This window comes from Sapajus apella, unplaced genomic scaffold, assembly GCF_009761245.1.
Source record: "Sapajus apella isolate SASKATOON/1434 unplaced genomic scaffold, GSC_monkey_1.0 scaffold111, whole genome shotgun sequence".
NCBI lineage: Eukaryota > Metazoa > Chordata > Mammalia > Primates > Cebidae > Sapajus > Sapajus apella.
Genome location: NW_022437051.1, coordinates 1,274,855 through 1,300,903, shown reverse-complemented (window position 1 = coordinate 1,300,903; position 26,049 = coordinate 1,274,855). Strand labels below are relative to the sequence as shown.

Genomic DNA, 26,049 nt, shown 5'->3' with positions numbered 1-26,049 from the left:
GGTATGTTCTTCCAAAATAAGGCTGTTTTGTTTACATTGAAAATCCATTCATCGATGATCTTAGCTGGGCCTTCTGAATAACTTGCTGCAGCTTCTCCATCAGCACTTGGTGCTTCAGACCCTGCACTTTTATGTGTGGAGACAACGTCTTTCTGTCAATCTCATGAGCCAATTTGGCGCTGCAGTTTTCTTCTGTATCTTTCTCACCTCTCTCAGCCTTCATAGAATCGAAAAGAGTTAGGGTCTTGCTCTGGATTAGGGCTTTGGCTTAAGGGAATGTCACGGCTGGTTTGGTCGATCCAGACCACTCGCACTTTCTCCCTATCAGCAGCAAGGCTGTTTCACTTTCTTAGCATTCCTGTGTGCACTGGAGTAGCACTTCTAATTTCCTTCAAGGACCTTTCCTTTACATTCACAGCTTGGCTGTTTGGTGTAAGGGGCCCAGCTTTCAGCCCGTCTCAGTTTTCAAAATCCTTCCTCACTAGGCTTAATCATTTCTAGCTTTTGATTTCAAGTGAGAGCTGTGCGACCCTTCCTTTCACTTGAACACGTAGAGGCTGTTGTAGAGTTATTAATTGGCCTAATTTCAATATTCTTGCATCTCACATAACGGGGAGGCCTGAGGACAGGGAGAGATGGGGGAATGGCTGGTCAGTAAAGCCGAAGAATGCACACAACAGATACAGATTAAGTTTGCTGCCTTACAGAGGCAAAACAATTACGGTAGTAATATGCAATATCACTAACGATAGGTCACCATCATAGAAGTTACAATGATGAAAACGTCTGAAATATTGTAAGAATTATCAAAATGTGACCCATAGCCACTAAGTAAGCACACTGTTGGAAAAATGGTGTCAAGAGCTTGACACAGGGTCGCCCCAAACCTTCTGTTGGTAAAGAGTGCGCCATTTGCAAAGAGCAGTAAGCAGGGCACAGTAAAATGAGGCATGCCTGTAGCTGAGCGAACAGTTGCTTTTGTGGGAGTGTATCTACTTTTAAAAGCTTAAGTCTGGGCCGGGTGCAGTGGCTCACGCCTGTAATTCCAGCACTTTGGGAGGCGGAGGAGGGCAGATGACCTGAGATCAGGAGTTCAAGACCAGCCTGGCCAACATGGTGAAACCCCATCTCTATCAAAAATACAAAAATTAGCTGGGTGTGGTGGCACTTGCCTGTAATCTCAGCTACTCAAGAGGCTGAGGCAAGAGAATTTCTTGAACCTGAGAGGCAGAGGCTGCAGTGAGCTGAGATCTCACAACAGCACTCGGGCCTAGGTGACAGAGTGAGACTCTCTCAAATAAATAAATAAATAAATAAAGTATGCACAACACAGAAGAGATGCCCTTAGCTGACCTGGGAACTCTATGCAGCTCTGAAAGTGAAGCATAGCATGTGGTGCTGCCTGTTGTGATTTATGATGGAAACAGAAGAGTAAGGAAATGCATTTGCTACGCCTCCCTGGAGCCTTCAGGGCCACTCTGTGGGTAGAGGAGCAGCTTCCGGAGAGGAACAGAATCATCCTCCAGCTGCTCACACCTCACCCAGTCTGTGGCCAGATGTAAAATGCTGGAGAACTTGCTTCCAGGGTCAGAGACGGAGAGATGTGAGGGGTCCCTGTGAGCAGAGCAATGAATCACGGTATAGCCCAGTTTGCAAAGGAAGATGCTTCTGAAGACGGAGTGGAGGTCGACTTAAAAATCAGCAGAGGGCCGGGCGCCGTGGCTCATGCCTGTAATCCCAGCAATTTGGGAGGCCGAGGCGGGTGGATCACGAGGCTAAGAGATCGAGACCATCCTGGTCAACAGGGTGAAACCCCGTCTCTACTAAAAATATAAAAAATTAGCTGGGCATGGGGGCACGTGCCCATAATCCCAGCTACTCAGGAGGCTGAGGCAGGAGAATTTCCTGAACCCAGGAGGCCGAGGTTGCGGTGAGCCCAGATCCTGCCACTGCACTCCAGCCTGGGTAACAAGAGCGAGAAACTCCGTCTCAGGGAAAAAAAAAAAATTGGCAGAATGCCGAGGAGTCTCATTTCCCACTGATTCCCTTCGCCGTGGTCAGTGGAGAAGCTGGGCTGTTTGTTCCTGGTAAATGTGCTTGGTTCTGTCCTGACGCTTTGGCCTGATCAGGAGCCGAAGCTGTGTGCTTCCCATCTCCTGAGGCTGCAGAAAGATCAGGGGAGCAAAGCTTTGCAAGGGAGACTTGTGCCATGTAAAATGGCAATGCTTTCCTTGGCAATGAGTGAAGCATTTTCACGATAACAGTTTGGAATCCTGGAAAGATAACTGGACTTTGAAATGGAAAATGAGCTCTGTAGTTTGTTACCTCTGGGACCTCCCATTCTCATCTCCAAATGAGGATGTTACATTGAGCTGCCGGAGAGGCGGCTGCCTGGCCAGTCTTCCTGTCTGCGGTTACCACAGTGCGCTGAGCATTGGCCTCTCCTTTTAAACTCCCAGTTCTTTCTATCTGAAGCCCAATTATAGTACTATGTTTAACCTAAAAATTAGGATTTATATCGTAATATGACAGTTGTGGTCAACATTCTTTATTTCAACAGCTTCTTGATTTCATTAACTTTATTTCTTTCAACAACTTTTCATTTAGCTGTGTTGTTGGAAATATATATGGAATACCTAAGGAAGTTATAGGACAAGAAACGTGTGCTTGCAAAGACAATTTTTGTCCCCTAAGAGATTCTCCCTAGTGTGGAGGTTTGTGTGGTATACCTTATTTAGCTGTGTGAGGTTTGTGTTTTTGAAGGACTCCCCATAAATGTCATTCTCAACTCTGCTGGGGATCTAAAGAATTTGAAAATTTAAACCAGGAGAGACAGATGGGGGCAAAGTATCAAGTTAAAAAGAGCAAAGTTGGAAAATGTGGCTTTAGGGCTGACAGCCAAGTATGCCTGTGAACGCCGAGCCCAGAGTCAGGCCCCTACACTCCCAGGCAGCGCTGGCCTTCCCCACTAAGCTTAATCAGTCCTAGCTTTTGATTTAAAGTGAGATACATGCAACATTTCTTTTTACTTGAACACTCAGAGGCCAATATAAGGTTCTTCATTGGCCCAATTTCAATATTGTTGTGTCTCAGGGATCAGGAAGGCCACGTGGGAGGATGGGGTGCTGGTTTGCTACAGACGCCATAATAAAGTACCACAAATTAGATGGCTCGAAGCAACAGGAATTTGTTGTCTCATAGTTCTGGAGGCTAGAAGTGGAAGATCAAGGTGCTGGCAGGGTCTTTTTCCCTCCAAAATCTGTAAGCGGGGGTCCTTTCTTCCTGGTCTCTTCCTAGCTTTTCGTGGACCTGTCAAGCCTTGGCTTTTGGCTGCCTCACTTAGATCTCCAATTCTGCTCTTTCATGGCCTTCTCCTTGTTTATCTAGGTCTGTGTTCAAATTTTCTTCTTTCTTCTTCTTCTTCTTTTTTTTTTTTTTGAGATGGAGTCTTGCTCTGTTGCCCAGGCTGGAGTGCAGTGATGCGATCTCAGCTCACTGCAACGTCCACCTCTCAGGTTCAAGTGATTCTCCTGCCTCAGTCTACTGAGTAGCTGGGACTAACCACCATGCCCAGCTAATTTTTGTATTTTTAGTAGAGACGGGGGTTTCACTTTGTTGGCCAGGCTGGTCTCGAACTCCTGACCTCAGGTGATCTGCCCACCTCAGCCTCCCAAAGTGCTGGGATTATAGGCATGAGCTGCCACAGCAGGCCAGATTTACTCTTTATCAGAATACCATTCATGTTGGATTTAGAGCCCATACTTATGACTTGATCTTATCAATTACATCTGCAATGACTCTATTTACAAATAAGGTCGCATTTTGAGGTCCTGGGGTTTGGACTTCAACATGTCTTTTGGGCAGGGGGTGGGGACACAATACAGCCCACAACCGTGAGACTCAGTGCAACTCACAGCACTGGTTACAGAAAACACCGGCTCTCTGAGTGCAGGTTTTTTCCCTAAGACAAAGAGCCATGCATGTAGGGTTATTTATTTCAAAGATCGGAGTAGAACTCAATGAAATTTAGAAAAAAGAACAATACAAACAAGGAACAAAACGAAACAGATGAAGAAAGTGGATAGATTCCTAGCTAGACTAACCATGAAAAGAGAAGGTCCAAATAAACATAATCAGAAATTCTAAAGGAGACACTACAAATGATACCCCAGAAATAACCATAGATCATCAGAGACTGCTAGAAACAACAATATACCCACAAACTCGAAAACCTAGGGGAAATGGATAAATTCCTGGCAATGTAGAACTTCCCAAGATTAAACCAGGAAGAAACAGAGATCCTGAACAGACCAATAACAAATAGTGAGCATGAATCAATAAAAAAACTCCCATCAGCAACAGCAAAAACCCCGAGAGCAGATGAGTTTACAGCCAAATTCTACCAAACATACAAAGAACTGGTACCAATCCTCCAGAAGCTCTACCTCCGATTTAACCATCAGTTAAATGTACTAACCTTCCCAGGAACAAAGTGAGCAGAGACTTAGAACTGAGGAATGTCAGCCAGTGGAGTTCCACCTTCTGCCATGAAAATCAGAAAGAAAGAAGAATCGTACTCTCTGCTATGAGCCGAATGTTTATGTCCACCCAAAATGAATACATTGAAACCTGGTTTCCTATGCAATACTATTAAGAGGTGCAGCCTTTGGAAGTGATTTGATCATAAGGATTCCACTCTTAAGAATGGGATTAATGCCTTCATAGAAGAAGCTTTGGGAAACCTGTTTGATCCTTCGGTCAGGTGAGGACATAGCAAGAAGTTACCATTTATGAAGCAGAGAACCCTCATCAAACACGGAATCTGCTGGTGCCTTGATCTTGGACTTCCCAGACTCCAGAATGGTGAGCAGTCAATTTCTGTTATGTATTACCCAGTCTAAGGCATTAGTTATAGCAACTGAAATTGACTAATACACGTCCTGTTATTCCATCTTAATATCCACTCAACATTCAGTTTAACACATTAATGGGAGCTCATTTTCAGGGCATTGCCTTTGTCATGAGCTTTAGAAGTATATTTTCTTTTTTTGTGGGGAGGCTTTGCATTTTGCTTGCTACTCATATTCCTAGAGTAAAGAGGACACTATTCCCCTGGCCATTCCCCCACATGCTCTGGACAAGCTTCTCAAGCTCCTGCTTCTAGCATTAGAAGTCCTCCAGGGAATGTACTCTGCTGGGCGTCTCATTCTAACTTCTACCTGGGCTCCATCTTACAACATCTTAATTCCACGCAGAACCACGTTAATCAGATTCCTCTATAACACTACTTAACAGTTTTCCGTTCAAGTTCTCCTCATAAGCATTAAAAAACCAATATCTCCCTGAAATTGTTCTGAACTTCTAATCCTCCAAGCCTCCGTTCTAGGGTTAGAGAATGTAAGAATCTGTTTTGGGGAGGCTTGGGGTGGCTGCTTCCTACAAAATTAACCTTCATTCCTCTGAACTGGAGTCACAAGTCTGATGAAGAAGATGGTGTGAATCTTTATTCTACTGTAGGTCAGTTGGTGTCAGTGAAGGCAGGGGCCGTGAATCCATCGCACGGGGCTCATGAAATGTGCCTGGCTGCTTTAGATTTTTCTTTGCAGCTCACAACTCAGAGTGTCCACGTGGGTTACTGATAGGAGATTCTTAATCTGTCCTGGGAGAAGAAAGAGTGAATTGGGGCAGGGGTTTGGGTTTTTAATTCTTTGGCTCAACGTCAAATTTCTGTGCAAATATATTACACGAAAGAGGTAATGCAATGAAAAATTATCCATTAATAGCTAGACATGAATTTGTTTCCAAAATGAGACCCATGGACTCTGGAGCTAGGAGAAGGGGTCAGATAACTGGTAAGCATGGGTCCTGCCTGCACGGAGGGCAGAGCTGTGGGAGTCCCTGTTCATCGGGAGGGGGCATTAGGAGAGTTCTGACAGATCTCGAGGGATTGACAGGAGGAAGGAGAGCGAAACAAAGAGACGCAGAAGAAACACCAAAACCAAACGTTTCTTCTTTTAAAACGTTTGCTTTTGTCAGGCACTGTGACTTATGCCGGCAATCCCTGTGCTTTGGAAGGCTGAGGAGGGAGGATCACTTGAGCCCAGGAAGTTGAGGCTGTAGTGAGCCATGATCATGTCACTGCACTCCAGCCTGAGTGACAGAGCAAGCCTCTGTCTCAAAAAAAAGAAAAAAAAGCATGATTGAACAAACCCTATGTGAAAAGATTACATAGTCTTAACTGGGCCAGTATTTGTATGAATGAAGAATTCTTATGTGTTTGCAGAAACGTGAGACAAAGAAACGCAGCCTCCGTTTTAACTTGCTCTGATGCCAATCAGGCTAGTTGGAGCGCGGGCTGTCAAGGCAGGCCGATTCTTATTTGCAGGGTGTTTCATTTTGCACAATATGGATGTGCAAATATTCATTGCAAAATAGTTTGCATAATCTTCTCAATAAAAACTACATTTTTAATTGTTTTAGGAGACATTTAAATAAATGTCACGGTGAGTGGGGTTTTGATGAAGCACACGCTCTTTGTCATTGGATTGCAGTTAAGCGAATAATCACTTTCCTGCCTCTGCTCCACAAATCTTGATTGCCTGGGGTCTGGTGTGCTGAGTGAGTCACCTGCGTGGCCCCCGATTGTGCATGGTGAACGTGCTGTGCGCAGTCAGCCCACGTTCCAGTTCAGCAGGTCAGCGTCATCTGAAACAGCCCTCGAGTTTCTCACACTATCTGAGCAAACTGCTGCCTGACCAAACAGGGAAGCGTGGTGGGAGGAATACATCATAACTCGCCTTCCAAATCTGTCTGTATAAACATTTGCACAACGGCTGATCAAGGCTCTGTGTGCTAACCATTACATCCAGTGCTGACAATTTATACAACCCCTTCGCGAAGATTCTCCTGGTGAACCTTTCATTTTTGCAGTTCACGCTATGACATTATTCGGAAGTACTGTTTGTGTTTGCAAAATAGAGCTATATGCTTGCCTCTATTCATGTTTATTTATATAGATGCTCTTAGCACCAGGGTAACAGCAGGTTTGACAGAAGGAGAGGAACTTTGCTGCTGAAGACATACCACAGATGCCGTGACTAGAAAGAACCCCATTGTTCTTTCTTTGCCTCAACATAGCCAAGCAAGAAGGTTTTTGGGAAAACAGTAACATAAAGAACATGGATAAAGTTAATATTCAACTTGAGACCATTACAGCCAGGAAATGGAGGTGAATTTTAAATCTTGTTGGCAATTATTCTGTCTTTGTACCTGTAATTACTTCCCTTCCTTCCCGTCCTTTCTTTTCTCCCCCTACAAAGATGGTACCAGTGACAGTACAGTTTGGAACAAGGTTTAATAGTGTGATTTTAAATTATTATCCTTAAAGTCACTTTGCTGCCAGGTTTCCTTGGGTGTTGAATTCAAATCACTTTTGTTTAAAAAACATTGGTTTTCCATTTGCTGTTTTACCCCTCTATTGCTCCTTTGTTCTTCTGGGTGTATTTAAATCTGGAAATCTGCCTCTCAAAACGGCTGATATGAAGAGTGGGAACACTTCCACACTGAGAAAACCCTGAGCTCTAACAAATCACGAATCCCATTCCCAGGTGATTAGTGATTTGGTGGAGCTCTGCATTCATTATAAAGTTACTCATAAGCAATCATAATCATTTCCAGACAAAAAGACAATGATCAATTTCATGGCCCAATATGTAATCGTGACTACTTTCAGGCACTTAACAATGATCAATTACCCATTCCCTGTTAATTAAGAGCTTAATCTTCCCACCCATGTCATGTGAACAATAGTGCTCTGTTCCAAGCTGCCTATTATATTTCCTCAGGACAAAGACCAAAGAGACTGGTCACGGAGTGCTCAGGGCTGTGGCACTGGATTTCCTGCCTCTCCAGCCAAATGCAGTAGGCACAGCTCAGTATTAGCAGACTCATGTTTCCTATGAGCTAGGATGATGTCTTTCACCCACAAAGCCAATGTTGAACACATTTTGTCTTTTAGCCTCAACATCGTCACTCCTTTTTATATTTTTCCAAGTATGCATAGTGAATAAGAGAAGAATAAGAGAGGGAAGAGAAGAGTAATAATGTTCCCAGTATGAAGAACAGATAAATGTTGGGGTGATGGAGATCCCAGTTACTCTGGTTTAATAATCACACATTATGTACAGGCATCAAAATAGCGCATGTACTCCAAATATGAACACAACTATTAGGTATCAATTAAAAAGAAGAAGAAATGTTTCGAATACCAAGTTTCTTACTACCTAGGTTAATGCTTCGTTTCTCTGCTGCATTTTTCAAAAACAGCATCTCACCACCAGTAGTCTTCCTAATGCTGAGCCTCTGGGTGGGTGCGTGGGGACCCGCCATGTTCTCTTCATGGCCACTTTCACAGAGACTCTCACTTTGCTCCCCTTCCCTTCTGGAATCCCTGCATTTGAATGCCATGTTAGACTGACCAGTCACTGTTTTGTCATCTACAACCCCAGGGTCCTTGCCATGCTCACTGTTGGTTTTCTCAATATGACCGTTGCCTTAATTCTTGGTGACTTAAATACCCACATACTGTGTGCAAACTGGTCTCTCTATTCCCTGACCTATTCTCCCAAAGATCTCATTCTAGACACCACTTCAGTCCCCCATTCCACAGTCACACCCTGGAATAGCTACAAAGTACATATTTCCACTGCAAGCATCCTGGGCTCCAGCTGCAGCCTCCTTCCTCTGTCACTCACTTTCTTCACGACCTTGTCTGCAGTGATGCTTTGACCTGCCGGCACCCCTTAGCTAAGTGTCCAGAGAAAACCACATGCCCAGGCTGACTGTCCTAACTCTCTTTCATGACACTGAGCTTCCAAGGGGCCTTGAGTGCACATGGCGGTCAGGCTACATCTCTAGGGTCCACTCAGTGCTCCTGGCCCTTGCCCACGACTCACTGTCCTTTCTGCCCTCTTGTACCTTCTTCACTCAGTTGATGATCTTCCTTCCTTCCTAACAGAAAGCAAAGGGGATCAGGAGAGAACTCCCACATCCTCTCCTCACTTTGTCTGCCCGTCTCTCTGAAATCTAAGCGGAGGTTCCCAAACCTCAGTTCTTGACTTCCATGCACCTGAAGGCTCAACACCATGTAGAAGCTGCCAAGGCTTAAGGCTTGCGCCTTCTGAAGCTATGGCCCAAGCTCTGTGCTGGCCCCTTTCAGCCACAGCTGGAGCATCTGGGACACTGGGCACCAAGTTCCTAGGTTGCACACAGCCGTGCACCCTGGGCACAGCCTATGAAACCATTTTTTCCTCCTAGGCCTCAGGGCCTGTGATAGGAGGAGCTGCCATGAGGATTTGTGACATGCCCTGGAGACATTTTTCCTCTTTGTAGTGGGGATTCACATTTGACTCCTTATTACTTATGGAAAATTTTGCAGTCTGCTTGAATTGCTCCTCAGAAAATGAGATGTTCTTTTCTATTGCATTGTCAGGCTACAAATTTGCTGCACTTTTATGCTCTGTTTTCCTTTTTAAACTGAATGCCTTTAACAGCACCCAGGTCACCTCTTGAATGCTTTGCTGCTTAGAAATTTCTTTCATTACATACCTTAAATCAACTCTCTCAAGTTCAAAGTTCCACATATCTCTAGGGCAGGGGCGAAGGGCTGCCAGTCTCTTTGCTAAAACATAACAAGAATCACCCTTGCTCCAGTTCCCAACAAGTTCCTCATCTCCACCTGAGACCACCTCAGACTGGATTTTATTGTCCATACCATTATCAGCATTTGGTCAGAGTCATTCAACAAGTCTCTAGGGAGTTCCAAACTTTCCCATGTTTTCCTGTCTTCTTCTGAGCCTTCCAAATTGTTCCAATCTCTGCCTGTTATCCAGTTCCAAAGTTGCTTCCACATTTTCAGGTATCTTTTCAGCAGTGCCCCACTCCACTGGTACAAATTACTGTATTAATCCATTTTCATGCCGCTGATAAATCCATACCCAAGACTGGTCAGTTTACAAAATAAAGAGCTTTAATTGGACTAACAGTTCCACATGATTGGGGACAACCTCACAATCATGGTGGAAGGCAAGGACAAGCAAGTCACATCTTACATGGACAGCAGCAGGCAAAGAGAGAGAGAGCTTGTGCACAAGTCTTAAAAGCCATCAGATCTCATAAGACTTATTCACTATCATGAGAGCAGCACAAGAAAGACCTGCCCCCATGATTCAATTACCTCCCACTGGGTTCCTCCCACAATATGCGGGAATTCAAGATGAGTTTTGGGTAGGGACACAGCCACACCATGCCAGTCATCGTGATGGGATGCTGTCTTCCTTTCTGCTTTTGCCCCATCCAATGCACCATCATAGAGTGGACATGAGTATGGCTTTATTTGGTCTGTTTGGGCAGCTATGAGAAAATACCATAAATTGAGAAGCTAATAAACAACAGATATCTGTTCCTCATGGTGCTGGAGTCTGGGAAGTCCAAGATCAAGGTGCTGGTAGATTCAGTGTCTGGTGAGGCCACCTTCCTCATAGACAGCAACTTCTGTGTCCTCATGTGGTGCAAGAGGCTAGCTAGTTCTCTTTGGTAATGGCACTCATTTCTTTCATGAAGGTTCCATCCTCATGACCAAGTCACCTCCCAGTGGGCCCACTTCCTATCCAAGCACATGGATGATTAGGGCTCCATATACTGTATAGATTTGGGAGGGAACACAAGCATTCAGATCATAGCACTGTTCCCTTGTCTACAGTCCAGCAACTAACTTAGGTAACTTCATCCCTTTGGATAAATATTCAGACTGTTCAAAATCTAGGTCCTGACATGTATAATGCTTGGTCTTAAAGGGGAAAGTCTCCTACAAGTAGTTTTGGGGACTCCTATCCAAACCTTTCTATTCATCTTCCTCATTGCAAATAGATCCTCCAAGAGAAAGAGGAATTCTAGATGAGTTTTAGGTAGACTCTGCTTCCTGAAGTGTGTAGCAATCTAAATATAGTAGTCCTCTCTTATCTGTGGGGAATATGTTTCAAGACCCCAGGGGATGCCTGAAACCCTGGATAGTATGGAAGCCTATATGTACAGTTGCCCTTGGTATCTGCAGGGAATTGGTTCCAGCATCTCCGGGAGATATCAAAATTCACAGGTGTCCAAAAGTTTCTTGTATAAAATAGTGTAGTATTTGCATATAAATACACCTCCGGTATACTTTCAATCTTCCCTAGATTACTCATTGATATGGCTTGGCTGTGTTCCTACCCAAATCTCATCTTGAATTATTGCTCCCATAATTCCCACATGCTGTGGGAGGGACTTGGTGGGAGATAATTGAATCTTGGGGGTGGTTTCCCCTCTACTGTTCTCATGGTAGCAAGTCCCATGAGATCTGAATGGTTTTATAAAGGGAAAACCCCCATTGCTTGGCTCTCACTTTGCCTTGCCTGCCGCCATGTAAGACATGCCTTTTGCCTTTTGCTATGAATGTGAGGCCTCCCAGCCACGTGAACTGTGAGTCCATTGAGCCTTTTTTTTTTTTTTAGTAAATCGCCCAATCTCAGGTATGTCTTTATCAGCAGTGTGAAAACAGACTAATACACTTACAATACCTAATATGATGTAAATACTATGTACACAGTTATTATACTATACTGGCTTTTTATTTGTATTTTTATTGTATTGTTATTTTTATTATTATTATTTTTAATATTTTCGATTCAAGTTCGGTTGAATTTGCAGATGTGGAACCCATGGACATGGAGGGCTGGCTGTCCTGTGTTCTTTTCCTACATACACAGAGCTATGAAGGAGTTTTATTTATAAATTAAGCACAGGAAGAAATTTAAAACAATAACTAGCAATACAATAGAACAATTACAACAGTATATTGTAATAAAGGTTATGAGAATATGGAAAAAAAATTTATCTTTAAACTCTCCCAGGTAGGGTCTGGGTGGATGAGAGGAAGCTCTTCTTGGTTGGAGGTGTTAAAATATACATGTTTGGCCAAGCATGGTGGCTCACACCTGAATTTGAGCACTTAGGGAGGCCGAGGCGGGTGGATCATGAGGTCAGGAGTTCGAGCCCAGCCTGGGCAATATGGTGAAACCCCGTCTCTACTAAAAATACAAAAATTAGCTGGGCATGGTGGTGTGTGCGTGTAATCCCAGCTACTCAGGAGGCTGAGGCAGAAAAATCGCTTGAACCCAGGAGGTGGAGGCTGCAGTGAGCCAAGATCACACCACTGCACTCCAGCCTGAACGATAGAGCTAGACTCTGTCTCAAAAGAAAAAAAAAAAAGATACACACATTTGCAGCCCCTTGGCTGCCTCTGCTGGGGCGCTGCTCATCATGTCTCATCCCTGGTCCCATCTGGCTTTCTGAGTTGTGCTGCTGCTGCTTGCCTCTGGAGAACTGGAGTCTTGGTCAATTACCTTTTGAAACAGAAGGAAAGACATGATATAGCGGTCCAGATACAGATCGGTGGGCAGGCAAGTGAGGAGAGCATGTGGACGTTCTCTTCTGATCACCTGTGCTTTCTCAGTTAAACAGAAAGCAAGATCATCAGGGAATGATTCATCCAGGGAAGTCTCCCCTCTGTGTTCAGGGTTAAGGCCAAATCTCTGTCACCGCATGCCATGTCCTGCATGGCTGGCCCTGCCCAGCTCACCCCCTGCTGCTTCTCTGTAATGCGCTGCACGGGACACTTCGGGGCACGTCTTTCAGTCCCTAAGTGTACGTCCTGGCCTCCAGGCTTCTGTGCCTGCCCTCGTGCGGTTCCTTCTGTCAGGCTTACCCCACCCTTGTCTGACAAGTGAACTTTATCCATACCACAGGGCCAGTCTGGTGGGTTACCTCAAGGGGCAAGTTTCCATGAATACCCTGGATGGAGCTAGCTGTTTTCCCTTTGGTCCCTGGTACAGTTTGAATGTCTGTCCCCTCCAAATCTCATGTTGAAATGTGATCCCCGGTGTGGGAAGTGGGGGCTGGTGGGAAGTGTTGGGTCATGGGAGTGAATCTTTCATGGGAGCTTTTCCCAGAGCAATGAGTGAGCTCTTGCTCTGTTCGTTCACTCAAGAGCTGTTGTTTAAGGGAGACGGACACCTCCTCTCCCTCTTGCTTTCTCTTTTTTGCTCCCTGTCTCAACATGTGACACGTGGCTACCTTCCCTTCCACCATAACTGAAAGCTTTCTGGGGCTTTATCAGAAGCCGAGCAGATGCTGATATCATGGTCATGCTTATACAGCTTGCGGAACCGTGAGCCAAATCATCTTTTCTTTATAACTCCCAGTCTCTGGCGTTCCTTTATAGCAATGCAAAACTGTCTAACACAGGGTGCCTTATGGCACCCCATCCACATGCCTCTGTGACCACGCATACAACGATTTATTTGAGACCTTTATTTATGACTTACCCTCTCCCCCAGGGTAGGGACCTGTCCTGACTCATTATAAAATCACCAGTGTCTAACAGAGTGTCTTGTGCATAGTAAATGCTCAATGCATATTTGTTTGAAGGTGAAAATGAATGAATGGACAGGATTTGTGCTTTTATCTAGGTCTTTGGCTAGCCACTGATTGTAGAGATACGAAATGGAGCCATTTGAAAAAAGTGAATTGTAAATCAACAAAGATAACATGAAGTAACAGCAATTTAACTAATGTTTTAAAGTTAAGTTGCTAATTTCGCTCTCAAGGTTTAGCAATGCTGTGTAAGCCTAAGTCATCACTTTCTCTCTCTCATTTCCAAAGTGGAACTTCCGAATCAAAGGATGCTGACCATTTACAAAATTTGTTTTCAGAAATAGTAGAGTACGTAGAGTCTTCATCAGGAAGGCTCAATAATCACTGGAAATAATAGCAGAGAGTCCGACAGCAATGTTTTGCAACACATTAATAAATAATCAAAACACAAGAAACCATCATTTAGACATTGGGATGTGCAGACCAATTTGGTTGAAAGAGTTTGCATCATCAATTCAGGCAAGAGCTGTGACCCAGGAAGGGATTACCAGTCTTGCTGTACTTAAAATTCTGTGCTTTGCTGTAAGTCTGCATTTCACTTGTGCCACTAGATACCTGTTGCAACTCTGTTTCACGTTGGGTCGTCCCCGCGCTGGGAAGAGGAGCATTCAGGCAGCTCATAGCTGACAGTGGACTTTGGTTAAATAGGAAGAATGCCTTTCTCTCTAAACTGTAATAAAGCCGTTTTACATGACATTCATCCTGATATTATCTTATTCGCTTCATGGACTGCAGAGTACTTACACATATGCTCAAGTCTTATAAAAATTGAATCTAGCAGCAGCTATAAATAATTAAACTTCTCCTAGCTGGGACTTGCCTGTATAAAGATGTTACAAATTCAAAGTCCGAACAGGGAGGGTAGAACAGTGGTTTATCGTTGCGAAACCTAACAAATCCCAGCCTCTGGCTTTGTGTTTTTACTTGTCTGGCTCATTGCTGAGTCCTGGGGTTGTTTGTGTCCGCAGAGCCCCACGGTGGGAGACACAGAGACACAGGAAACTGGAGGAACAATCTCAGTGGTGGTTTTTCATCACCGGATCCAAGCATGCGCAGGTTAGAGTGAGATTCTTCATAGCTAACTCCAGTTGCGATTTCAGGAAGGTCGCACACAATCTGAAGAAATGCATCCACTCAGTGTTAGTTTCAGAAAGCGCCACAGTGACATCAGTGGGGAAAAGGGGGGCTCTCTTAGGAGCCTGGCGCCTGCCGGTAGCAGCAGACACACCTCTTATCGCCTGTGCTTTAAAAAACGTAATCATCCATCGTTAGATAAACTCACTTTAAAATGTGAGCACAGTCGTTACCAGATCAGCCTCAAACGATTCACTTTTGTGACAGTATTTAATTATGATCTCAGCACAGGATAAAACTCCTGATGAAGTCTTTGTATATTGTCTTGTAAATTTGATTACCGATTCATGTAAAGCACTACTCATAAAAGTAGAGATTACATGAATAACGATTGCCTTGATAGTAAAATTGTTACGAGAGAGAGAAACAGTGTGTGTTTTCATTTCTGTTTTCCTTGGGTTTGACAAGGGTGCTTGACGCTGCGCGTGCAGGGTGTGGCAGTGAGGTCGGCTCCCTGGTGCGGCTGTCATCCGATGGAAACCAACTTTGAAATGACTAACAGCGTCCATGAAGATGGATTCATGGTAGGAATCCCATGCCACAGATGAGGCTGGGGGGTGTTGAGGAGGGTGTCACACCCACCTACCTGCATCAGGACCAGGATCTGTGTTTTCTGTGACCACAAGGCCGGAGGGGCTCTGGAGAACAGATACTTCAAAGGCAGATATTGTCTGCAGAAGACACACGCAGACAGGATGAAAACTGATTGTGGGGGAGAATTTGATCAAAGGGAAGGATGAGGAGAGTGAGCAGGGAGTGAGAAGAGGAAGGTACAGGAACAGGCTTGGGAGAAAAGGGAAGAAAAATTCAAGACAAATGTGAAATACTACGTCTAGGTTTTGTCTGGAGCCAACCTGCCTAATGGTAACCAGGCATTTTCTATGGTTGAGTGTGAAATTCCATTTTTGCAATTAGCCCCAGTGTTTTCAAAAGAGAGGCCCGCTACTCCAGACCTGGGGTGTGATATCTACCACGAAGGATGACTGACCCCTCTCGAAGGGGGCCTCTTATGAGCACATCGCTTAAGCCCCACGGGCACCTGGACCTGCCTGATGACTCATCCATCCAGGACAGCTGCTTTCTCGAATCTCTGCTTCAAAAATCGCCGGATATGGAGACTCCAAAATCTCACATCTCACTTCAGTGGTCGAGCTCGCTGAGAGGAATTTTTTCCTCCTTCGATGAACAACTGTTCCCACGTGTTTATTCCTCTGTGAGAAAGCTGTTCATCAGCGTTGTCTTAGGAAAAACTGTCTTATACCCGACATTGTTAAAAAGTTATTATGTAACCATCTTGCAGTCATTCCAGTCCCTTTGCATATTTCCCTAAAACGGAGAAAATGTATGTTAAATGAAATGCAGAGTGCTTGTCGGGGAGATAACATGTAAATGCATTTTGCATCTATTTCTCAACTTCGCCACTTACTGAGCACCTACTATGTATAATTAAGGCTGTTAATGGCAATGTCCTTCTCTGGAATCAGTTGATCACTAATGTGCTTTTGCACAAGTTTCTTTGTTTTTTGCTCTTGTCGTCCAGGCTGGAGTGCAGTGGCGTGATCTTGGCTCACTGCAACCTCCGCCTTCTGGGTTCAAGTGATTCTCCTGCCTCTGTCTCTCAAGTAGATGGGATTACAGGTACCTGCCACCACGCCAGGCTAATTTTTGTAGTTTTAGTAGATACAGCGTTTTATCATGTTGGCCAGGCTGGTCTCAAACTCCCGACCTCAGCTGATCCACCCACCTCAGCCTCCCAACGTGCTGGGATCACAGGTGTGAGCCACTGTGCCCGGCCTTGTACAAGTTTCTTAATCCTTCCAGATCTTTCCTAAAAGTGAAGTTGTAAAATGGTGATGATGATATTTAAGATCATAAGGATGGAATCTTTGAAATACGTAGAACGCCAACTACATACTAGATAGATGCTTAATAAATTTTAAATTTTGGCCGGGCACAGTGGCTCATGCCTGGAATACCAACAGTTTTGGAGGCCCAGCAGGGAGGATTGCTTGAGCCCAGGAGTTCAAGATCAGCCTGGGCAACATAGTTAATTTTGAAATTTTCATATAATGGCCTTATTTAGAATTAGTAGCAAAAGTATGAATGAATTGTTCAATAATTGGGTTTGGAACAATGGGATCATCTATTTTTAAAGTTAGATTGTTATCCACAATGGCTCTAGGTCTTCCATAAAAGGGAAACTGTAAAATGGTGATGATGATATTTAAATGATGATCATGAGAATGGAATCTTTGAAACACCTAGAATGTCAACTACATATTAGATGCTTAATACATTTTAAATTTTGGCCAGGCACAGTGGCTCATGCCTGTAATCCCAGCACTTTGGAGGCTGATTTTAATGTAAAACACAGAACTATAGGAGAACTAGGAAAATTTCAAGAAAAATATGTTATAGCCTTTGGGCCAAAGGGCCTTTCTTAGCATGACATCAAAACTAGAAATTGTGAGAAAAAATATTCTTATAGGAATAATTGTACAATTGTACAATGACAGTCATTCAAAGATGTCAGTTACCAAACAGTTTTAATGTTAATGACATATAAAATGGTTAGCATGTAGTTTTGCAATGGTAAGGATCATGCAAAAGCAGCATACAACACTGTTCCCTCCATATTCTATGCTATCATAATAATGTAAATTAAAATACCTACAGCTGCCGTGATGGCTTACAACCTGTAGTCCCAGCTGCTTGGGAGGCCGAGGAGGGAGGACTGCTTGAACCCTAGAGTTGGAGGCTGCCGTGAGTTATGATGGCACCACTGTATGTCAGCCTGGGTGACAGAGCAGAGTCCTGTCTCTGAAAAAAAAAATTAAGGAAGAAATTTTAAGTTTGAATTTGGGGACTATGCCAGGTATGAAAGCTCACAGAAAAAACAGGATTCAGACCTTGCTCTCCAGGAACATGGTGTCGAGCAGGGGCCGGGCCATACAGGAGGGATGTGGAAGAGCCTCCGGGGAAACGGAGCAGGGTTGGGCTTGCTTGGGTAAGATCTATCTGCGAAGGGCAGGGGTACAGGGGAAGGTGACATGAAAGCCTTAAAGGGGGACAGTTGCCACAGTTGTAAGAGGTGGCTGTTGAAAGTCTCATCTAAGAAGGGGCAGGCCAGGCAGTGGCCTCTTGTGACTGTGGATTCCATTAAAGCCTGAGAGCTACCTGTTGACCAGCTGAGGCCCAAGCGTGTTCAACAGCATAACGCTCTCCTGGAGCCTGGTCTGGGCAGGAGGGCAGCAGGAAGCAAAGTCCGTGGCTGAGGGTGTCTCAGCCCAGGGTGCGGGGCCCTCGGCTTCTGGCAGGTACCTCTCCAGGGCTGTGCCTGGGGTTGCCCTTGAGGTCATGGGAAGACTCATTTGGAAGTAAACTCCTGGGTGGCTGAATGCTTGCCGTTCTCAGATTCGTGTAGATTGGACAGCAGCCCGTCCTGGTGGAGGGAGCGGAGCCTGACCCCCAGACTGTCTGTTTCCAGCCTCCTCTAATGCTGTCAAAGCCCCAGCCTGGGCTGGCAGCGTTTCAGGGAGGCTTGTGTATCCAGCACTCTGCAGCAACTCTGGTTCCCATGAAGGTGAGTTTCACAGGGACATCGACAGAGTAAAAATCCTTGAGACACTAAACTGAGATTCAGCGGGAGAAAGCCCCGAACAGCGGACCTGACTGGACAGGAAAAACAACAGATCCCTCAGAGATCAACCCCCTTGGACAGATCCCTGCTCCAAGGGCCGAGGCAGGTCAGTCGTGCAAAGGACAAGGCCGGTGGCTCCCCGGGCTTGGCTCTGCCTCTGAGCGCCGTCAGTGTGTGCGTGACACCCAGCACGATCAGTGAGTTTGAATGGGTCCGTGCCACTGAGACTCCTAATCTGTTTTGGAGAAGGAAATGCAGTTGACGTAATTTCTGTCATGGGCTGTGTGCCCCGTGCTCTCACGTTACCATGACTCACCTTGCAGGAAGCTGATGTGTAGCGGTAGGTTGTGCGGGACAGGGGAACAATGGCATTGTGAACGGTGACAGGAGGAGAGAGTTTGCCAGATGCACGGGCCTGATTTCCACGTCTGCCAGGCATCGGGTGGCCTCCTTCAAATCCCAGAGTCTTGTTCATGTCACCACAGAGCGTCAGCCAAGGCAAACACCACTTTCTTCACTAAGCTGCAATATGGTTTTTACAATAACATAATAATCACTGCTCTTTCCTGAGAACTTCCTCAAAGCCCTGCGTGGGCATCATCTTCAGTGTCCATCAGACCTGAAAGGGTGATCACCCTCGTTTTGTAGATGAGGAAACTGACTTGTTTGCGTTTGCACAAGCTTGGAAAAAGGTTTGAACACCGGGGAGTCCAACAGAGCTCTTTTGTTTTTGCCCACCATATTATGCTTTACGGAGTTCTAAAAGTTTGAGATCAATTATGAGTCTATTCCAGCCTTTGTTTTCTTAGAATGGGAGTTCTCAAGAGGCACTTGGGTCACACAGTGACTGTGCTGGGAACCCCAGCCACCTCCAGTGGCTCCCTTCACCCAAAGCTGTCATCTTCTTGTTACTTTCCAGTCATTTGTCCTGAAATCTCATCAGAGGTGGAGCAGTTCCTACCCCATTTCCATACTCTTTACGTTTCTCTCTTTAGAGACAGAGTTTTACTCTGTCATTCAGGCTGGAGCCCAGTGATGCAATCACAGCCCACTGCAGCCTCGAACTCCTGGGCTCAAGTGATCCTCCTCCCTCAGTCTCCTGAGTAGCTGGGACTACAGGCGCTTGCCACCATGCCTGGCTTATTTTTGCCTTTTTGGTAAAAATGGGATCTCACTATGTTGTCCAGGCTGATCTCAATCTTCCAGCCCCAAGAGATCCCCTTGCTTCGGCCTCCCAAAGTGCTGGGATTACAGACATGAATCATCTCGCCCGGCCTCTATTTTCATGTTCTTTAACTGCACGTTTCCCTGAGCTAGCCTCAGATTCTGCTGTCTTTCTTACTGATTGCACAGATTTTGAATGACGACTCTCTCTTCTGCACATTTGCCTCCTCCAGACTGAGCTTGCTGCAGAAGGAAAATTTCAAAATAATCCTCCAGCGTGATTGTGGCCTCAAGGAGCAGAGCAGCGGTGGGAACAGTTTAATTCCTAATAAAGTCCATACCTCTAAGTCGCTGCGTGCATGCCGTGGAAACGTGGAGAAGTTGCTAGAACTCCTCCATGTCTGGAGAGCTCTTGGCTCTCTGGGTCTGTGTGACAATGTTTGTTCTCTCTGCTGTCACTTTGCACTTCCTGAGTCTCTTTGGATGGCACTTCATGATTTCTCCCTGCAGCAATGATGGAAGTATGTCAGCTGTCACAGGCTCTGGCAGCAGAAGGCAGCTGAGAATAAAGTGGCTTCATGGTAAAGCAGGTGACCCCTTACCATACCCTGCTTGCTACCCATATTTGTCTCGACAGTGTTTAAAGTAGATAAAATATATATTTTTTGAATCAGGTAACTATTTTCAATAGAAGCTGGATACTTCTGTTACTGATTGAACCTGATAACTTATCATTCTTTAGGAGAAAGTATCATCACTTATTCTGGGTTGGTTAAGATAGAAAGGAGTTTCCCTCTCTTTTCCAAACTAAACGCTCCAATCACACATTGTACAGGTACATTTGTCAAATGAAACTTCCTGAAATTATAGAACTGACTAAATATGTTAAATAACGGAGGGCAGAAATGCAGACGTTCACATATGTGCACTTTTGTGAATTTCCATCACTGTGTGAAATGTGTGTTTGTTAGATACTGTACTCCAGTGAGCATTGACGTGGCTTGTGGGTGACTTAAGTTTACAGTCAGAATCAGAATGTTGTTGTTGGCCTTGATCTTAGTTTCACGTTGCCAGTGTTTCCCACCCCTTGACTTTCTTATTTTAAAAAAGAAACTAAATCAAAATTATTCCCACAAAATTGCCCCATGTATATTTTAAATATTTTTAACTTTATCTGAGTTAAATGATGGAGGGACTGTTTTACTCCTCAAAGCTGAGACTGTGCACCTAAAGACCAGTTTACATTTATGAATGCACAAATCAATTGTTTTATCTCACTTCTAGCTAAAAGTCTTCAATGTTTCAAACTTAGTAAATTGATGAGGATGAAAGTGGCCTTAGACTTTGCACCTCCTCATTTACAGAAGAAGAGACGGAGGTCCAAGTGGACCAAGTTGCCTGAGATCAAATAGCTAATTAGTAGATGAACTAGAACTAGGACCTGGATCCCTGCCCTACAAATGAGCCATCTGTCTGCCTACTGCTAAATATATTCAGGCTGTGATCATTTTGGGTGAGATGATGCTGGCTTTTTTGTCTTAATTTGTTTTTATTTTTGATTTTGAAATTCAAGAATATCTCAAATTGCTGGCCCATTAAATCTTGTATCCTTTTGCTGCTTAAAGGCAACAGGAGATGCCCAGTGCTGGGTTTCGTGGGAACCAGAGGATTTATGGCTTTGCCTGGGCTCCACGTATCAGCAGGAGCCCAGTGAGGCCAGCGGCTATATTCCAAACGGTTTTCAGGAAGTCTCCTTCAGCCGAGACCACCCTGGCAAAACTTCCTCAGGATGTAACCAAGTGAGACGTTGACTCAGGAAGCCCAAGGTGGCATCTAAGAATTCCAGCACTTCAAGGAGGCCAGGCATGGTGGCTCACGCTTGTCATCCTAGCACTTTGGAGGGCCTAGGTGGGTGGATCACCTGAGGTCAGGAGTTTGAGACCAGCCTGGCCCACATAGTAAACCCCATCTCTACAAAAAAAAAAAAAATCAGCTAGGCGTGGTGGCAGGCACCTGTAACCCCAGCCACTTGGGAGGCTGAGGCAGAAGAATTGCTTGAACCCGGGAGGCGGAGGTTGGAGTGAGCTGATATCGTGCCGCTGCACTCCAGCCTGAACAATAAGAGCGAAACTTTGTCTTAAGAAAAACAAAAACAAAAACCTCCAAGGAGCATGTGTGTGCTTTTGCTCTAGAAAACTTGTGATTCCTGGGGAGAAACTGATCACACACACACCCAGTATTGTAAAGTGATTCAAAGTCGCACAGGTGAGAGGTGAGTTCTGAGTCTCCCTGGACGCAGGGTCACTGACTAATTGGTTATATCCCAAGACGGTGATTGGCTATTTTACAAGCAGACAAAGTCACCGTGCTTTAAAAGGCAGGGCCACCTGAGCCACCCTCTTTTTACATTTATAAATGCACAAATGCACAGTTGGAAGTGGCCAGGCTCCGCCCCTCCTCTCACTTCTCAAGTGTAGGCTTGAGGTCTAGGAATGCTGCTGGCCGATGTGGTCTGTCCCTGTCAAGACTGGGATTTGGAAGGAAAAGGAAAGACCCTGTTTGAAGCCTGAGCCTAAGTTGAGAGCTCCAACCTTAGGTTGCAGAGACGCCTAGCCTGTGGTGTGGGTTCCAAGCCCAGATGGCAAGAAAGGAGCCCCCTGTCTTCCCATGGGCTGGAGTTCCTTGTGAGAGCGCTTCCTTGGAAATTTTGTCATTACATTGACAGGGCAGAATTTCAGCATGTCTTACCCTTGGCCCTAATATCCACCCCGCAGATGACCCCCAGCATCAGGAATCATTAAGAAGGCGGTGGTACAGTTGAGACAATCAGAAGGCTGTTAGTTTGAGAACCGTCACATGGAACAGATGGAATTCCGGGAAAAGTGTCTTCAGCTAAGGCAGGAGAAAAACACCAAGAACTTTCTGGGGTAATTTCTCAACAGGGGGATGCTGTGTTCCCCTAGACAGCTGTATCAACACATGGGGACTGGGAATCCGGTGGTGAATTGGTGTGGTTCGGTTGGGGCAGAAATGCCATGGGGCCCGATACAGCTATATGTCATGGGAAATGGTCCCGGAGACAGCCACCAGCCGGATGTAGAATGAGTCTGTTTAAGTAAAGAGTGCAGGACTGCAGCCAGAAGGAGAGAGCAAGACCTGAAAGAGTTGAGGGAACTGTGATGTCCTGCCTGGCACCAGCACCCCCGATGACACTGGCAACTGCTTTCTCTCAGGCACCCTGGACAGGTGGAAGCCGAGGTAAGCTGCGTAACTGATGCCTTCAGGCTTCCAGGAAGGGCCTGCTTTGGGAAGAGGGAATATGTTAATGCAGTTCCCTGAATGAAGCAGGGAATTCTGAACACATCTGCAGGCCAGTGAAGGAAAGGCCCTTTCCCACGTCATGGTTCCACGTGCTCTCCACCATAAACTCTGAAGAATTCAAGCTGACACATCATGTGAAATTCAGGGTGAAAAAAACCCTGTTGAAATGGGTAGTGGAATGCAGAACATGTAGCTGGACCTTTAACTCTGCATCCATGCAAAGGCCTGTAAGTAGAATATGCAAGGGTAACATCGTGGAGTTTTTCAAAAGCAACTTTATAGTTGATCTATTTATCTTGTCAGTGGGATGAGGGGACAGGCAGAAGAATGGGAAAGAGTGAGAGCAGAGAAAGAGAAGAGTGAAGAGTGACGGGGAAGAGAAGGGCTTTTCTAACAACTCCTTGCCACAAAACGATGAGTGATGGTGAGTGGTCTAATCAGGTCATTAAGTGGATGAAATAACATGGCCAAGGTAAACGTATGTAAACTGTTTCTTATTTGAATTTTGTTGGATACTTGGATCATCTGCTTAATAAAAAACCTCATCCACTCTTCAATATTGACGGAAATCTTCTCCCCTGAACAAAGGCTTTCTCTATGCATTGCAACTGGGACATTTCTTAAAGTTCTTTATACATTTTTGACCATATTATTTAGTTGAAACTAATTGCATGGTGCTCGAGTTCACGTAATTATTTCCATGGGTCCCTGAGTCTCATGTCTCCCCAAAGACGTTTTTCTTAGGGAGGAAGAAACCAAGCTACAAACGTTTTTCTCCTGTGCTTCCCACACTGTGTTCTGTGCAGTAGATGCTGCTGAACATTTGCCAGGAGTCTGATATTTGAAAAGTCTGGCTCCTTTTCAAGGCTATGCAATTTAATGATACTGACAAAATGAAAAATTTCTGGATCCCAATTAAGTATTTCATTGTCCTGACTTCATTTATCATAATGGGAAATTAACTTATTGTCTAATATCTCATTTTCTTCTCTTAATATGGATAACAAACTAACCCATGCAAATGTTTTGAAGAATAATGAATAAATAAAATTTGCAAGCAAATGTAAGTATAAAGATTATCTAAATGCGGGTAATATTCATGGAGATGAATAAAATAAACCAGCTAGTAACGATGTGGAAGTGATGAGACTGAAAGTTGCACTTTTCAGTTCTTTACATGTATACATTGTTTGCAAACCAGGTTTTTAGTGACTAAACACAAAATGATCTGGACAAAATACATGAGACTTCATGAATGATTCTGAGTTGGAAGAGAAATTTTTAAAAATTCTGAGGATGTATGATGGGATTCTCTAAGGCTCTTTCTCTCTTAGTCACCTGAACTCTGTTTATAGTGTAGACATTAACTTTGTGTATGAATTTAATGAATCAATTTTTGATTAAATAAACATGTGCATGGTAAAGAAATTCCATGAGACTGAATAATTCTTCCACTCCTGTCTTCCAGTTTCCTGGTTCTCTTCCTTAGAGAAAACTATGTTTCTTGAATTTTCTTCAGAGGTATTCTCTGTAGATACAAACATATTTCTAAATATGCCTTTCATTTTTATAGCACGAATGTTGGTGTTTTAAGCAAGGATTCTACACTTTGCTGTTTTACTTACCAATGTGTCTGGAGATTATTTCATGCATATATATCAATCCACTCTTTCTTTATAACACCAGAGTCTATGTTATAGATATAACACACTTGTCCAGGTAAATAACTTCTCAGCTTAGCCTTTTCAAGGTTGTTACATAATAATGATATTTTTAATGGATTTGTCCTTTTCAGAGCAGGTCTGGGCTTTTGATGTGCTAATATGGATTATTGCTGGAAATCTATGACTACATTCCCTGGAGTCTCATTCACATTCAAGTCTGTATTATAACATTCACAATTATAGGCATTGGACCCTTCACCATCTTGCTTTAATTTACATTTGTTGTAATTCTGGACTTCATACCACTGTTAGCCTTGAACTTTCATTTTGAAGCTCTTCTATAGGAGAGCTAGACAGGGATATATTTTTTTAATTTTTATTTTTTAAATAGAGATGGGGTTTCACCATCTTGGCCAGGCTGGTCTTGAACTCCTGACCTCAAGATCCACCCATCTTGTCCTCCCAAAGTGCTGGGATTATAGGCGTGAACCACCGCACCCGGCAACAGGGATATTTCTTGTTTAATATCCTGGGCAATGTTCTCCAGTAGCAATGAACAAAAGAGTTGATGGAAGCTAAGTATTTTGAGCACTTGGACATCTGAATATATCTTTAGTCTGTTCTCACAATTGATGTAACAATGTGACTAGTTATAGGTATCTAGGTTAAAAAGATTTTCTCCATAATATATTGGGCCTCAGTCTGGCAGCTTACAATGTTTGTTATTTCTATTGAGAATTCTGATTCTTTTTCTTTGCATGTAACCTCATGTTTCGATCTAGATCTTTAGGTCTATTGTTTAGGTATCTCCATCTTTGGATTTCTGATCTGTTACTATGTGTACCTTTTTTCTTTGGTTGTGACAGACATTTCTTTAGTTCTTTCAATTTAGTGAATTGCATGCTTTGGTTCTGAAAATTTTCTTGTACTATTTCTTTGATACTTTCATTCCATCTCTCTGTCCTCTGTTTACTTTTTCTGGAATTCACATTTTCTAGGGTACTGGGTCACCTGGGTTCATCCTTTACTGCCTTATTTTTTCTCATATATTTCACTTCTTTTTATGGAATGTCAGTTCTATGAGGGCAGACATTTCTTTCAGTTTTGTTCACTTTGTATTCCCACCACCTGAAACAGTACCTGGGACATGGCAGTTTTGCAGTCAATATTTATTGAATATTCATTTTCTGTTCTTTGTGTGTAGATTTCCTCTATCCTGTATCCCACCCATATTTTGGATTTTTAAAATGTCTTCTATATTTCCACTTTTCAAGAAATCGTTGTTTTCTGATTTTTCTTTTACTGTAACATCTTGCTCTTGTTTTATGGATGCAATAGAATGCGTTGTGTTTCTTCTTTTAGCTCCTGCATTATTGTGGTATCTTTTGACTTCATTTTTCTTTATTTTGGGCTCATATATATATATTTTTTCTTGATATCCTCTGTGAACTTGGATGGGGATTACCAACTGGAAAAATTCATTTTGGGGTAAGTGGAGGGGAGCTGGCTGTTTTGTGGGAGGAATTCCATGGATGGGAATATGGAGGTCTTTCTCTGCAGCTAGTCAGTTTCTGCAGAAATGTCTGGGCAACCAGGATG

The 26,049-nt window shown here is 44.1% G+C and overlaps 1 long non-coding RNA gene across 1 annotated transcript; it reads right to left on the bottom strand.

Annotated features, from left to right (window-relative positions):
• Positions 1 to 291: 291 nt before the first annotated feature.
• On the bottom strand, positions 292 to 24,765 carry LOC116537500. Its single transcript, XR_004263154.1, has 3 exons — positions 24,754 to 24,765; positions 14,754 to 14,757; positions 292 to 445 (listed from the first exon to the last, which is right to left on the bottom strand). It is a non-coding gene; the product is annotated as an uncharacterized LOC116537500 (long non-coding RNA).
• Positions 24,766 to 26,049: the final 1,284 nt, after the last annotated feature.